The sequence below is a fragment of the Aquarana catesbeiana genome, linkage group LG11, assembly GCF_042186555.1.
Source record: "Aquarana catesbeiana isolate 2022-GZ linkage group LG11, ASM4218655v1, whole genome shotgun sequence".
Taxonomy (NCBI): domain Eukaryota; kingdom Metazoa; phylum Chordata; class Amphibia; order Anura; family Ranidae; genus Aquarana; species Aquarana catesbeiana.
Window position 1 is genome coordinate 103,355,191 of NC_133334.1, and position 17,024 is coordinate 103,372,214.

Here is a 17,024-nt window from a genome sequence, read left to right on the forward strand (position 1 = left end):
GTCCATCCCACTGTCCCCCTATCCATTCCACTGTCCCCTTATCCATCCCACTGTCCCCCTATCCATTCCACTGTCCTACTGTCCCCCTATCCATCCCCCTGTCCCCTCATCCATCCCCGTCCCCCATCCATCCCACTGTCCCCCTATCGCTCCCACTTTCCCCCTACCCCTCCCACTGTCCCCCTGTCCATCCCACTGTCCCCCTATCCATCCCACTGTCCCCCTATGCATCCCACTGTCCCCCTGTCCATCCCTCTGTCCCCCTGTCCATACCACTGTCCCCCTATCCCTCCCACTGTCCCCCTGTCCATCCCACTGTCCCCCTATCCATCCCACTGTCCCCCTGTCCATCCCACTGTCCCCCTGTCCATCCCACTGTCCCCCTGTCCATCTCACTGTCCCTCTATCCATCCCAACTGTCCCCCTATCCATCCCACTGTCCCCCTATCCATTCCACTGTCCCCCTGTCCCCCTGTCCCTCCCACTGTTCCCCTATCCGTCCCCTTGTCCCCCTATCCATCCCACTGTCCCGCTATCCATCCCACTGTCCTACTGTCCCCCTATCCATCCACCTGTCCCCTCATCCATCCCCCTGTCCCCCTATCCATACCACTGTCCCCCTATCCCTCCCACTGTCCCCCTGTCCCTCCCACTGTCCCCCTATCCATCCCACTGCCCCCCTGTCCCTCCCACTGTCCCCCTGTCCATGCCACTGTCCCCCTGTCCATGCCACTGTCCCCTGTCCATCCCACTGTCCCCCTATCCATCCTACTGTCCCTCTATCCCTCCCACTGTCCCCCTGTCGATCCCACTGTCCCACTGTCCCCCTATCCATCCCACTGTCCCTCTGTCCCTCCTACTTTCCCCCTATCCATCCCACTGTCCCCCTATCCATCCCACTGTCCCCCAATCCATCCCACTGTCCCCTTAGCCATCCCACTGTCCCCCTGTCCATCCCACTGTCCCCCTGTCCATACCACTGTCCCCCTGTCCCTCCCACTGTCCCCCTGTCCCTCCCACTGTCCCCCTGTCCATCCCACTGTCCCCCTATCCATCCCACTGTCCTACTGTCCCCCTATCCATCCCACTGTCCCCCTATCCATCCCACTGTCCCCCTGTCCCTCACACTGTCCTTCTGTCCCTCCCACTGTCCCCCTATCCATCCCCCTGTCCCCTCATCCATCCCTCTGTCTCCCTATCCATCCCACTGTCCCCCTATCGCTCCCACTTTCCCCCTATCCCTCCCACTGTCCCCCTGTCCCTCCCACTGTCCCCCTATCCATCCCACTGTCTCCCTATCCATCCCACTGTCCCCCTATGCATCCCACTGTTCCCCTGTCCATCCCACTGTCCCCTTGTCCATCCCACTGTCCCCCTACCCCTCCCACTGTCTCCCTAGCCATCCCAATGTCCCCCTAGCCATCCCAATGTCCCCCTAGCCATCCCACTGTCCCCCTGTCCATCCCTCTGTCCCCCTGTCCATACCACTGTCCCCCTATCCCTCCCACTGTACCCCTATCCCTCCCACTGTCCCCCTATCCCTCCCACTGTCCCCCTATCCCTCCCACTGTCCCCCTATCCATTCCACTGTCCCCCTATCCATCCCACTGTCCCTCTATCCATCCCAACTGTCTCCCTATCCATCCCACTGTCCCCCTATCCATTCCACTGTCCCCCTGTCCCTCCCACTGTCCCCTTGTCCATCCCACTGTCCCCCTACCCCTCCCACTGTCTCCCTAGCCATCCCAATGTCCCCCTAGCCATCCCAATGTCCCCCTAGCCATCCCACTGTCCCCCTGTCCATCCCTCTGTCCCCCTGTCCATACCACTGTCCCCCTATCCCTCCCACTGTACCCCTATCCCTCCCACTGTCCCCCTATCCCTCCCACTGTCCCCCTATCCATTCCACTGTCCCCCTGTCCATCCCACTGTCCCCCTGTCCATCCCACTGTCCCCCTATCCATCCCACTGTCCCTCTATCCATCCCAACTGTCTCCCTATCCGTCCCCTTGTCCCCCTATCCATCCCACTGTCCCCCTATCCATCCCACTGTCCTACTGTCCCCCTATCCATCCACCTGTCCCCTCATCCATCCCCCTGTCCCCCTATCCATCGCACTGTCCCCCTATCCCTTCCACTGTCCCCCTATCCCTCCCACTGTCCCCCTATCCCTCCCACTGTCCCCCTGTCCATCCCACTGTCCCCCTGTCCATCACACTGTCCACCTATCCATCGCACTGTCCCCCTATCCATCCCACTGTCTCCCTATCCATCCCACTGTCCTACTGTCCCCCTATCCATCCTACTGTCCCCCTGTCCATCCCACTGTCCCTCTGTCCATTCCACTGTCCCCCTGTCCATCCCACTGTCCCCTGGTCCATCCCATTGTCCCCCTGTCCATCCCATTGCCCCCCTGTCCTTCCCACTATCCCCCTGTCCCTCCCACTGCCCCCCTGTCCCTCCCACTGTCCCCTTATCCATCCTACTGTCCCCCTATCCCTCCCACTGTCCCCCTGTCCATCCCACTGTCCCCCTACCCCTCCCACTGTCCCCCTAGCCATCCCAATGTCCCCTTAGCCATCCCACTGTCCCCCTATCCATCCCACTGTCCCCCTTTCCATCCCACTGTCCCCCTATCCATCCCACTGTCCCCCTATCCATTTTACTGTACACCTGTCCATCCCACTGTCCCCCTGTCCATCCCACTGTCCCCATGTCCCCTGCCCATCCCATTGTCCCCCTGTCCCTCCCTCTGTCCCCTTGTCCCTCCCACTGTCCCCTTGTCCCTCCCACTGTCCCCCTGTCCATCCCACTGTCCCCCTGTCCATCCCACTGTCCCCCTATCCATCCCACTGTCCCCCTGTCCATACCACTGTCCCCCTATCCCTCCCACTGTACCCCTATCCCTCCCACTGTCCCCCTATCCCTCCCACTGTCCCCCTATCCATTCCACTGTCCCCCTGTCCATTCCACTGTCCCCCTGTCCATCCCACTGTCCCCCTGTCCATCCCACTGTCCCCCTATCCATCCCACTGTCCCTCTATCCATCCCAACTGTCTCCCTATCCGTCCCCTTGTCCCCGTATCCATCCCACTGTCCCCCTATCCATCCCACTGTCCTACTGTCCCCCTATCCATCCACCTGTCCCCTCATCCATCCCCCTGTCCTCCTATCCATCGCACTGTCCCCCTATCCCTTCCACTGTCCCCCTATCCCTCCCACTGTCCCCCTATCCCTCCCACTGTCCCCCTGTCCATCCCACTGTCCCCCTGTCCATCCCACTGTCCCCCTGTCCATCACACTGTCCACCTATCCATCCCACTGTCTCCCTATCCATCCCACTGTCCTACTGTCCCCCTATCCATCCTACTGTCCCCCTGTCCATCCCACTGTCCCTCTGTCCATTCCACTGTCCCCCTGTCCATCCCACTGTCCCCTGGTCCATCCCATTGTCCCCCTGTCCATCCCATTGCCCCCCTGTCCTTCCCACTATCCCCCTGTCCCTCCCACTGTCCCCTTATCCATCCTACTGTCCCCCTACCCCTCCCACTGTCCCCCTAGCCATCCCAATGTCCCCTTAGCCATCCCACTGTCCCCCTATCCATCCCACTGTCCCCCTTTCCATCCCACTGTCCCCCTATCCATCCCACTGTCCCCCTATCCATCCTACTGTCCTACTGTCCCCCTATCCATTTTACTGTACACCTGTCCATCCCACTGTCCCCCTGTCCATCCCACTGTCCCCATGTTCCCTGCCCATCCCATTGTCCCCCTGTCCCTCCCTCTGTCCCCTTGTCCCTCCCACTGTCCCCTTGTCCCTCCCACTGTCCCCCTGTCCATCCCACTGTCCCCCTGTCCATCCCACTGTCCCCCTATCCATCCCACTGTCCCCCTATGCATCCCACTGTCCCCCTATGCATCCCACTGTCCCCCTGTCCATCCCACTGTCCCACTGTCCATCCCACTGTCCCTCTGTCCATCCCACTGTCCCCCTGTCCATTCCACTGTCCCCCTGTCCATCCCACTGTCCCCCTGTCCATCCCACTGTCCCCCTATCCATCCCACTGTCCCTCTATCCATCCCAACTATCCCCCTATCCATCCCACTGTCCCCCTATCCATTCCACTGTCCCCCTGTCCCTCCCACTGTTCCCCTATCCGTCCCCTTGTCCCCCTATCCATCCCACTGTCCCCCTATCCATCCCACTGTCCTACTGTCCCCCTATCTATCCACCTGTCCCCTCATCCACCCCCCTGTCCCCCTATCCATCGCACTGTCCCCCTATCCCTTCCACTGTCCCCATATCCCTCCCACTGTCCCCCTGTCCATCCCACTGTCCCCCTGTCCATCCCACTGTCCCCCTGTCCATCACACTGTCCCCCTGTCCATCGCACTGTCACCCTATCCATCCCACTGTCCTACTGTCCCCCTATCCATCCCACTGTCTCCCTATCCATCCCACTGTCCTACTGTCCCCCTATCCATCCTACTGTCCCCCTGTCCATCCCACTGTCCCTCTGTCCATCCCACTGTCCCCCTGTCCATCCCACTGTCCCCTGGTCCATCCCATTGTCCCCCTGTCCATCCCACTGTCCCTCTGTCCCTCCCACTGCCCCCCTGTCCCTCCCACTGTCCCTCTGTCCATGCCACTGTCCCCCTGTCCATGCCACTGTCCCCTGTCCATCCCACTGTCCCCCTATCCATCCTACTGTCCCCCTATCCCTCCCACTGTCCCCCTGTCCATCCCACTGTCCCCCTACCCCTCCCACTGTCCCCCTAGCCATCCCACTGTACCCCTGTCCATACCACTGTCCCCCTATCCCTAGGGTGGCCACCTTTTCTTCAAGTCAAACCCGAACACTTTTTATCGGCACACAGCAATTTTTTTTTTGTACATATATTTTGCTAATAAATAACATTTGTAATCATATGAAGTTAATAACAAAAGTCCCCCTTTACATCAGAGTCCACAGAGTTCCCCTTTTACATCTGAAGTCGCAGAGTTCCCTTTCACTGTAAGGGGGACTCTGCAGACTCTGATGTAAGGAATAACTATGGGATCCCTGATTTAAGGGATGCTCTGGGAACCCTGATTTAAGGGGGAACACTGAGAACTCTGATGTACAGAGAGGACTCTGATGTAAGGGGGAACATTTTGGCCTCCAGTGTAAAGGGGAACTCTGATGTAAGGGGTGCTCTGAGAACCCTGATTTACCTTAGTGTACTCACTCAGAGGCAGGAGAGAGAAGGGGGGAATCTTCAGTCACAGACAGGGATGGATGGTGAGCTCACTCACCCCTTGGCAGTCAGCAACTCTCATCCAGATGTATCTGAGGCTGCTGGACTTCCAATTTCCAGCCCGCACTTTCCTTTTCTGAGGCACAGCTCTGGAAATTGGAGTGTGGGCAGACACAGAGGGGCGGGAGGAAGAGGAGCAGATTGAGCCCTCTCTCCTCTCCCGTCAGTGTGTGTTTGAGGGGGGGGGAGGAGGATTGTTAGTACTGGCTTTGGGCAGCATGAAAGAGAGTGTAACAGACACTCTCAGCTTAGACAACTGCAGCCAGCAACCCTGCTGGGAAGCCATAGTCCATTCTGAATAATGTGTCCGGGTTTCAGGCAGTCTGAAACCCGAACGCATGAGTCCAAACCCGAACTGTCCGGGTGAATCCCGGACAGGTGGTAACCCTACCTATCCCTCCCACTGTCCCCCTGTCCCTCCCACTGTCCCCCTGTCCATCCCACTGTCCCCCTATCCATCCCACTGTCCTACTGTCCCCCTATCCATCCCACTGTCCCCCTATCCATCCCCCTGTCCCCCTATCCATCCCACTGTCCCCCTATCCCTCCCACTGTCCCCCTATTCCTCCCACTGTCCCCCTAGCCATCCCAATGTCCCCATGTCCATCCCAGTGTCTCCCTGTCCATCCCACTGTCCCCCTATCCCTCCCACTGTCCCCTTATCCCTCCCACTGTCCCCCTATCCATCCCACTGTCCCCCTATCCCTCCCACTGTCCCCCTATCCATCCCACTGTCCCCCTGTCCATCCCACTGTCCCCCTGTCTATCCCACTGTACCCCTATCCATCCCACTGTCCCTCTATCCATCCCAACTGTCCCCCTATGCATCCCACTGTCCCCCTATGCATCCCACTGTCCCCCTATCCATCCCACTGTCCCCCTGTCTACCCTGTCCCTCCCACTGTTCCCCTATCTGTCCCCTTGTCCCCCTATCCATCCCACTGTCCCCCTATCCATCCCACTGTCCTACTGTCCCTCTATCCATCCCCCTGTCCCCTCATCCATCCCCCTGTCCCCCTATCCATCCCACTGTCCCCCTATCCCTCCCACTGTCCCCCTGTCCATCCCACTGTCCCCCTATCCATCCCACTGTCCCTCTATCCATCCCACTGTCCCTCTATCCATCCCACTGTCCCCCTATCCATCCCACTGTCCCCCTGTCCCTCCCACTGTTCCCCTATCCGTCCCCCTATCCATACCACTGTCCCCCTATCCATCCCACTGTCCTACTGTCCCCCTATCCATCCCTCTGTCCCCTCATCCATCCCCCTGTTCCCCTATCCATCCCACTGTCCCCCTATCCCTCCCACTGTCCCCCTATTCCTCCCACTGTCCCCTTGTCCATCCCACTGTCCCCCTATCCATCCCACTGTCCCCCTGTCCATCCCACTGTCCCCCTGTCCATCCCACTGTCCCTTTATCCATCCCACTGTCCCCCTATCCATCCCACTGTCCCCCTATCCATCCCACTGTCCCCCTAGACATCCCACTGTCCCCCTATCCATACCACTATCCTACTGTCCCCCTATCCATCCTACTGTCCCCCTGTCCATCCCACTGTCCCCCTGTCCATCCCACTGTCCCCCTGTCTCCTGTCCATCCCATTGTCCCCCTGTCCATCCTACTGTCCCCTTGTCCCTCCCACTGTCCTTCCCACTGTCCCCCTGTCCATCCCACTGTCCCCCTCTCCCCTGTCCATCCCACTGTCCCCCTATCCATCCTACTGTCCCCCTATCCATCCCACTGTCCCCCTATCCCTCCCACTGTCCCCCTATCCATCCCACTGTCCCCCTGTCCATCCCACTGTCCCCCTATCCCTCCCACTCTCCCCCTGTCCATCCCACTGTCCCCCTATCCATCCCACCTTCCCCCTGTCCCCCTATCCATCCCCCTGTCCCCCTATCCATCCCACTGTCCCACTGTCCCCCTATCCATCCCACTGTCCCTCTGTCCCTCCTACTGTCCCCCTATCCATCCCACTGTCCCCCTATCCATCCCACTTTCCCCCAATCCATCCCACTGTCTCCCTATCCATCCCACTGTCCCCCTATCCATCCCACTGTCCCCCTGTCCATCCCACTGTCCCCCTATCCATCCCACTGTCCTACTGTCCCCCTATCCATCCCACTGTCCCCCTATCCATCCCACTGTCCTACTGTCCCCCTATCCATCCCACTGTCCCTCCCACTGTCCCCCTATCCCTCCCACTGTCCATCCCTCTTTCCCCCTGTTCATCCCACTGTCCCCCTGTCCATCCCTCTGTCCCCCTGTCCATCCCTCTGTCCCCCTGTCCATCCCACTGTCCCCCTGTCCATCCCACTGTCCCCATATCCATGCCACTGTCCTACTGTCCCCTCATCCATCCCCCTGTCCCCTCATCCATCCCACTGTCCCCCTATCCATCCCACTGTCCCTCTGTCCCTCCCACTGTCCCCCTATCCATGCCACTGTCCCCCTATCCATCCCCCTGTCCCCCTATCCATTCCACTGTCCCCCTATCCATCCCACTGTCCCCCTATCCATCCCACTGTCCCCCTATCCATCCCACTGTCCCTATGTCCCTCCTACTGTCCCCCTATCCATCCCACTGTCCCCCTATCCATCCCACTGTCCCTCCCACTATCCCCCTATCCATCCCACTGTCCCCCTATCCATCCCACTGTCCCCCTATCCCTCCCACTGTCCCTCCCACTATCCCCCTATCCATCCCACTGTCCCCCTATCCATCCCACTGTCCCACAATCCCTCCCACTGTCCCCCTGTTCATCCCACTGTCCCCCTGTCCATCCCACTGTACCCCTGTCAATCCCACTGCCCCCCTGTCCATCCCACTGTCCCCCTGTCCATCCCACTGTCCCCCTGTCCATCCCACTGTCCCCCTGTCCATGACACTGTCACCCTGTCCATGCCACTGTCCCCTGTCCCTCCCACTGTCCCCCTATCCCTCCCACTGTCCATCCCTCTTTCCCCCTGTCCATCCCACTGTCCCCCTGTCCATCCCACTGTCCCCCTGTACATCCCTCTGTCCCCCTGTCCATCCCACTGTCCCCCTGTCCATCCCACTGTCCCCCCATCCCTCCCACTGTCCCCCTATCCCTCCCACTGTCCCCCTATACATCCCACTTGTCCCCCTATACATCCCACTTGTCCCCCTATCCCTCCCACTGTCCCCCTATCCATCCCACTGTCCCACTGTCCCCATATCTATCCCACTGTCCCTCTGTCCCTCCTACTGTCCCGCTATCCATCCCACTGTCCCCCTATCCATTCCACTGTCCCCCAATCCATCCCACTGTCTCCCTATCCATCCCACTGTCCTACTGTTCCCCTATCCATCCCACTGTCCCCCTATCCATCCCACTGTCCCCCTGTCCATCCCACTGTCCCCCTATCCATCCCACTGTCCTACTGTCCCCCTATCCATCCCACTGTCCCCCTATCCATCCCACTGTCCTACTGTCCCCCTATCCATCCCACTGTCCCTCCCACTGTCCCCCTATCCCTCCCACTGTCCATCCCTCTTTCCCCCTGTCCATCCCACTGTCCCCCTGTCCATCCCACTGTCCCCCTGTCCATCCCACTGTCCCCCTGTACATCCCTCTGTCCCCCTGTCCATCCCTCTGTCCCCCTATCCATCCCACTGTCCCCCTATCCATGCCACTGTCCCCCTATCCATCCCCCTGTCCATTCCACTGTCCCCCTATCCATCCCACTGTCCCCCTATCCATCCCACTGTCCCTATGTCCCTCCTACTGTCCCCCTATCCATCCCACTGTCCCCCTATCCATCCCACTGTCCCCCTATCCATCCCACTGTCCCTCCCACTATCCCCCTATCCATCCCACTTTCCCCCTATCCATCCCACTGTCCCCCTATCCCTCCCACTGTCCCTCCCTCTATCCCCCTATCCATCCCACTGTCCCCCTATCCATCCCACTGTCCCCCTATCCCTCCCACTGTCCCCCTGTCCATCCCACTGTCCCCCTGTCCATCCCACTGCCCCCCTGTCCATCCCACTGTCCCCCTGTCCATCCCACTGTCCCCCTGTCCATCCCACTGTCCCCCTGTCCATCCCACTGCCCCCCTGTCCATCCCACTGCCCCCCTGTCCATCCCACTGTCCCCCTGTCCCTCCCACTGTCCCCCTGTCCATGACACTGTCACCCTGTCCATGCCACTGTCCCCTGTCCATCCCACTGTCCCCCTATCCATCCTACTGTCCCCCTATCCATCCCACTGTCCCCCTATACATCCCACTTGTCCCCCTATACATCCCACTTGTCCCCCTATCCCTCCCACTGTCCCCCTATCCATCCCACTGTCCCACTGTCCCCATATCTATCCCACTGTCCCTCTGTCCCTCCTACTGTCCCCCTATCCATCCCACTGTCCCCCTATCCATTCCACTGTCCCGCAATCCATCCCACTGTCTCCCTATCCATCCCACTGTCCTACTGTTCCCCTATCCATCCCACTGTCCCCCTATCCATCCCACTGTCCCCCTGTCCATCCCACTGTCCCCCTATCCATCCCACTGTCCTACTGTCCCCCTATCCATCCCACTGTCCCCCTATCCATCCCACTGTCCTACTGTCCCCCTATCCATCCCACTGTCCCTCCCACTGTCCCCCTATCCCTCCCACTGTCCATCCCTCTTTCCCCCTGTCCATCCCACTGTCCCCCTGTCCATCCCACTGTCCCCCTGTCCATCCCACTGTCCCCCTGTACATCCCTCTGTCCCCCTGTCCATCCCTCTGTCCCCCTATCCATCCCACTGTCCCCCTATCCATGCCACTGTCCCCCTATCCATCCCCCTGTCCCCCTATCCATTCCACTGTCCCCCTATCCATCCCACTGTCCCCCTATCCATCCCAGTGTCCCTATGTCCCTCCTACTGTCCCCCTATCCATCCCACTGTCCCCCTATCCATCCCACTGTCCCCCTATCCATCCCACTGTCCCTCCCACTATCCCCCTATCCATCCCACTTTCCCCCTATCCATCCCACTGTCCCCCTATCCCTCCCACTGTCCCTCCCTCTATCCCCCTATCCATCCCACTGTCCCCCTATCCATCCCACTGTCCCCCTATCCCTCCCACTGTCCCCCTGTCCATCCCACTGTCCCCCTGTCCATCCCACTGCCCCCCTGTCCATCCCACTGTCCCCCTGTCCATCCCACTGTCCCCCTGTCCATCCCACTGCCCCCCTGTCCATCCCACTGCCCCCCTGTCCATCCCACTGTCCCCCTGTCCCTCCCACTGTCCCCCTGTCCATGACACTGTCACCCTGTCCATGCCACTGTCCCCTGTCCATCCCACTGTCCCCCTATCCATCCTACTGTCCCCCTATCCATCCTACTGTCCCCCTATCCATCCCACTGTCCCCCTATCCCTCCCAATGTCCCCCTGTCCATCCCACTGTCCCCCTGTCCATACCACTGTCCCCTGTCCATCCCACTGTCCCCCTATCCATCCTACTGTCCCCCTATCCATCCTACTGTCCCCCTATCCATCCCACTGTCCCCCTATCCCTCCCAATGTCCCCCTATCCCTCCCACTGTCCCCCTATCCCTCCCACTGTCCCCCTATACATCCCACTTGTCCCCCTATCCCTCCCACTGTCCCCCTATCCATCCCACTGTCCCCCTGTCCATCCCACTGTCCCCCTATACATCCCACTGTCCCCCTATCCATCCCATTGTCCCTCTATCCCTCCCACTGTTCCCCTATCCGTCCCCCTGTCCCCCTATCCATCCCACTGTCCCCCTATCCATCCCACTGTCCCCCTATCTGTCCCCCTGTCCATCCCACTGTCCCCCTATCCATCCCACTGTCCCCCTGTCCCCCTATCCAGCCCCCTGTCCCCCTATCCATCCCACTGTCCCCCTGTCCCCCTATCCATCCCACTGTCCCTCTATCCATCCCACTGTCCCCCTGTCCATCCCACTGTCCCCCTATCCATCCCACTGTCCCCCTATCCATCCCACTGTCCTACTGTCCCCCTATCCATTTTACTGTCCACCTGTCCATCCCACTGTCCCCCTGTCCATCCCACTGTCCCCATGTCCCCTGCCCATCCCATTGTCCCCCTGTCCCTCCCTCTGTCCCCTTGTCCCTCCCACTGTCCCTTGTCCCTCCCACTGTCCCCCTGTCCATCCCACTCTCACCTTGCCCCTCTCACTGTCCCCTTGTCCCTCCCACTGTCCCCCTGTCCATCCCACTGTCCCCCTATACATCCCACTGTCCCCCTATCCATCCCATTGTCCCTCTATCCCTCCCACTGTTCCCCTATCCGTCCCCCTGTCCCCCTATCCATCCCACTGTCCCCCTATCCATCCCACTGTCCCCCTATCTGTCCCCCTGTCCATCCCACTGTCCCCCTATCCATCCCACTGTCCCCCTGTCCCCCTATCCAGCCCCCTGTCCCCCTATCCATCCCACTGTCCCCCTGTCCATCCCACTGTCCCCCTATCCATCCCACTGTCCCCCTATCCCTCCCACTGTCCCTCCCACTATCCCCCTATCCATCCCACTGTCCCCCTATCCATCCCACTGTCCCACAATCCCTCCCACTGTCCCCCTGTTCATCCCACTGTCCCCCTGTCCATCCCACTGTACCCCTGTCAATCCCACTGCCCCCCTGTCCATCCCACTGTCCCCCTGTCCATCCCACTGTCCCCCTGTCCATGACACTGTCACCCTGTCCATGCCACTGTCCCCTGTCCATCCCACTGTCCCCCTATCCATCCCACTGTCCCCCTATCAATCCCACAGTCCCCCTATCCCTCCCAATGTCCCCCTGTCCATCCCACTGTCCCCCTGTCCATCCCACTGTCCCCCTGTCCATCCCACTGTCCCCCTATCCCTCCCACTGTCCCCCTATCCCTCCCACTGTCCCCCTATACATCCCACTTGTCCCCCTATCCCTCCCACTGTCCCCCTATCCATCCCACTGTCCCACTGTCCCCCTATCCATCCCACTGTCCCTCTATCCCTCCTACTGTCCCCCTATCCATCCCACTGTCCCCCAATCCATCCCACTGTCTCCCTATCCATCCCACTGTCCTACTGTCCCCCTATCCATCCCACTGTCCCCCTATCCATCCCACTGTCCCCCTGTCCATCCCACTGTCCCCCTATCCATCCCACTGTCCCACTGTCCCCCTATCCATCCCACTGTCCCCCTATCCATCCCACTGTCCTACTGTCCCCCTATCCATCCCACTGTCCCTCCCACTGTCCCCCTATCCCTCCCACTGTCCATCCCTCTTTCCCCCTGTCCATCCCACTGTCCCCCTGTCCATCCCACTGTCCCCCTGTACATCCCTCTGTCCCCCTGTCCATCCCACTGTCCCCCTGTCCATCCCACTGTCCCCCCATCCCTCCCACTGTCCCCCTATCCCTCCCACTGTCCCCCTATACATCCCACTTGTCCCCCTATACATCCCACTTGTCCCCCTATCCCTCCCACTGTCCCCCTATCCATCCCACTGTCCCACTGTCCCCATATCTATCCCACTGTCCCTCTGTCCCTCCTACTGTCCCCCTATCCATCCCACTGTCCCCCTATCCATTCCACTGTCCCCCAATCCATCCCACTGTCTCCCTATCCATCCCACTGTCCTACTGTTCCCCTATCCATCCCACTGTCCCCCTATCCATCCCACTGTCCCCCTGTCCATCCCACTGTCCCCCTATCCATCCCACTGTCCTACTGTCCCCCTATCCATCCCACTGTCCCCCTATCCATCCCACTGTCCTACTGTCCCCCTATCCATCCCACTGTCCCTCCCACTGTCCCCCTATCCCTCCCACTGTCCATCCCTCTTTCCCCCTGTCCATCCCACTGTCCCCCTGTCCATCCCACTGTCCCCCTGTCCATCCCACTGTCCCCCTGTCCATCCCTCTGTCCCCCTGTCCATCCCTCTGTCCCCCTATCCATCCCACTGTCCCCCTATCCATGCCACTGTCCCCCTATCCATCCCCCTGTCCCCCTATCCATTCCACTGTCCCCCTATCCATCCCACTGTCCCCCTATCCATCCCACTGTCCCTATGTCCCTCCTACTGTCCCCCTATCCATCCCACTGTCCCCCTATCCATCCCACTGTCCCCCTATCCATCCCACTGTCCCTCCCACTATCCCCCTATCCATCCCACTTTCCCCCTATCCATCCCACTGTCCCCCTATCCCTCCCACTGTCCCTCCCTCTATCCCCCTATCCATCCCACTGTCCCCCTATCCATCCCACTGTCCCCCTATCCCTCCCACTGTCCCCCTGTCCATCCCACTGTCCCCCTGTCCATCCCACTGCCCCCCTGTCCATCCCACTGCCCCCCTGTCCATCCCACTGTCCCCCTGTCCATCCCACTGTCCCCCTGTCCATCCCACTGCCCCCCTGTCCATCCCACTGCCCCCCTGTCCATCCCACTGTCCCCCTGTCCCTCCCACTGTCCCCCTGTCCATGACACTGTCACCCTGTCCATGCCACTGTCCCCTGTCCATCCCACTGTCCCCCTATCCATCCTACTGTCCCCCTATCCATCCCACTGTCCCCCTATCCATCCCACAGTCCCCCTATCCCTCCCAATGTCCCCCTGTCCATCCCACTGTCCCCCTGTCCATACCACTGTCCCCCTGTCCATACCACTGTCCCCCTATCCCTCCCACTGTCCCCCTATCCCTCCCACTGTCCCCCTATACATCCCACTTGTCCCCCTATCCCTCCCACTGTCCCCCTATCCATCCCACTGTCCCCCTGTCCATCCCACTGTCCCCCTATACATCCCACTGTCCCCCTATCCATCCCATTGTCCCTCTATCCCTCCCACTGTTCCCCTATCCGTCCCCCTGTCCCCCTATCCATCCCACTGTCCCCCTATCCATCCCACTGTCCCCCTATCTGTCCCCCTGTCCATCCCACTGTCCCCCTATCCATCCCACTGTCCCCCTGTCCCCCTATCCAGCCCCCTGTCCCCCTATCCATCCCACTGTCCCCCTGTCCCCCTATCCATCCCACTGTCCCCCTATCCATCCCACTGTCCCCCTGTCCATCCCACTGTCCCCCTATCCATCCCACTGTCCCCCTATCCATCCCACTGTCCTACTGTCCCCCTATCCATTTTACTGTCCACCTGTCCATCCCACTGTCCCCCTGTCCATCCCACTGTCCCCATGTCCCCTGCCCATCCCATTGTCCCCCTGTCCCTCCCTCTGTCCCCTTGTCCCTCCCACTGTCCCTTGTCCCTCCCACTGTCCCCCTGTCCATCCCACTCTCACCTTGCCCCTCTCACTGTCCCCTTGTCCCTCCCACTGTCCCCCTGTCCATCCCACTGTCCCCCTGTCCATCCCACTGTCCCCCTATCCATCCTACTTTCCCCCTGTCCATCCCACTGTCCCCCTGTCCCCTGTCCATCCCACTGTCCCCCTATCCCTCCCACTGTCCCCCTATCCATCCCACTGTCCCCATGTCCCCTGTCCATCCCATTGTCCCCCTGTCCATCCCACTCTCCCCCTGTCCCTCCCACTGTCCCCTTGTCCCTCCCACTGTCCCCTTGTCCCTCCCACTGTCCCCTTGTCCCTCCCACTGTCCCCCTGTCCATCCCACTCTCCCCTTGTCCCTCCCACTGTCCCCCTGTCCATCCCACTGTCCCCCTGTCCATCCCACTGTCACCCTGTCCATCCCTCTGTCCCCCTATCCATCCTACTTTGCCCCTGTCCATCCCACTGTCCCCCTATCCCTCCCACTGTCCCCCTATCCATCCCACTGTCCCCCTGTCCATCCCACTGTCCCCCTGTCCATCCCACTGTCCCCCTGTCCATTCCACTGTCCCCCTGTGGATGGACTTCTTTTCATTGGTAATTGTTTGGGAGCCTCCACCCGCGATCTAGAGGCCGCCTCAGGGTGGAGGAACTCCTTTTCAATGGTAATTGTCTGGGAGACTCCACCCGTGACCTAGAAGCCGCCTCAGGGTGGAGGGACTCCGTTTCGGTGGTAGTTGTCAGGGAGACTCCACCCCCGACCTAGAGGCCGCCTCAGGGTGGAGGAACTCCTTTTCGGTGGTAAATGTCTGGGAGACTCCACCCGTGACCTAGAGGCCGCCTCAGGGTGGAGGGACTCCGTTTCGGTGGTAGTTGTCTGGGAGACTCCACCCGCGACCTAGAGGCCGTTTAAGGGTGGAGGGACTCCTTTTTGGTGATAATTGTCTGGGAGCCTCCACCCGCGACTTAGAGGCCGCTTTGGGGTGGAGGGACTCCTTTTTGGTGCTAATTGTCTGGAGCGCTCACCTGAGAGCTAGAAGCTGTATCAGGATGAAGCGACCCCTTTTTGGTGGTAATTGTCTGGGGCGCTCACCTGAGAGCTAGAAGCTGTATCAGGATGAAGCGACTCCTTTTTGGTGGAAATTGTCTGGAGTGCTCACCTGAGAGCTAGCAGCTATATCAGGATGAAGCGACTCCTTTTTGATAGTAATTGTCTGGAGCGCTCACCTGAGAGCTAGAAGCTATATCAGGATGAAGCGACTCCTTTTCGGTGGAAATTGTCTGGAGTGCTCACCTTAGAGCTAGCAGCTATATCAGGATGAAGCGACTCCTTTTCGGTAGTAATTGTTTGGAGCGCTCACCTGAGAGCAAAATGATGATGAAGCGACTCCTTTTCAGATATTGTTTGGTGAAAAAATAAATCCGGCCTCCTCCAACCCTATAGCCGGCCAATGCCTCTCCTAATATGGAACAGTTTCCCCATTGGGGCTTTAGACAGCAATGTAGCAAGATCATAAAGTATGGAATGGATAAGCTATGCAGTGTAGGATCCCTGACGCATTTCTATATATAAAGAAAAAATATGTTACTCTATAGCAGTGATGGTGAACCTTGGCACCCCAGATGTTTTGGAACTACATTTCCCATGAATGCTCATGCGCTCTGCAGTGTAGTTGAGCATCATGGGAAATATACTTCCAAAACATCTGGAGTGCCAAGGTTCGCCATCACTGCTCTATAGGGATCATTACCACATTACCACCTATCGATTACCACATACTCATTATCATCTTCAGGAATCGGAAAGTTAAACCAGTCTTCAATGTTAAAGTACCACACATCACCATTTTCATCAATCTGAATCTCAAACCTGTCGTTGAGCAACTCGTCGATGTCAAGATCTATTCTGTGGTCCTGTTGGGGGATGGGAATAGGAGTGCGGCACATTGGACAGGTTGCGTTTTGCTCGATCCACCGTTGGATGCAGCTCGTATGGAATTGGTGATTGCAGGTCAGAATGGTCGTGTCTTCTCTATCTTCATACCCTGCAAAACAAATCACACAGCTCACCTGCTCCTCGCCACGCGGCTCCATGGCCGGCGGCGGTGCTGGGAGATGTTCAGCTGCCCTGTCGCGGTCTCTTGGCGAACGGCTCCTGTTCCTGGGTGGGTCCGCCTCCTGTCTCCGCTGATGTGGGGCTCTGGATCGCGTCCGGTGGGCGATTGGTGACTCGTCGCCGTCCTGACGTGAGCGCCTTCGCCGGGATCTGGGACGTGAAGGCCGAGGCATCGTGTTGGTGTTGAAAGCTTGTATAACTGCAAAAAGGCAAAAAACTTATAATTTTAATAACATTATAATAAGGGATAGTAATAGCGATAAATCTCAATAAAAATTGTGGTTATTTGCCGTCAGATGCTGAAAATCGCAGTGAAATACAGGAGCTATCCTCTCTGAATGTCACTCCGTC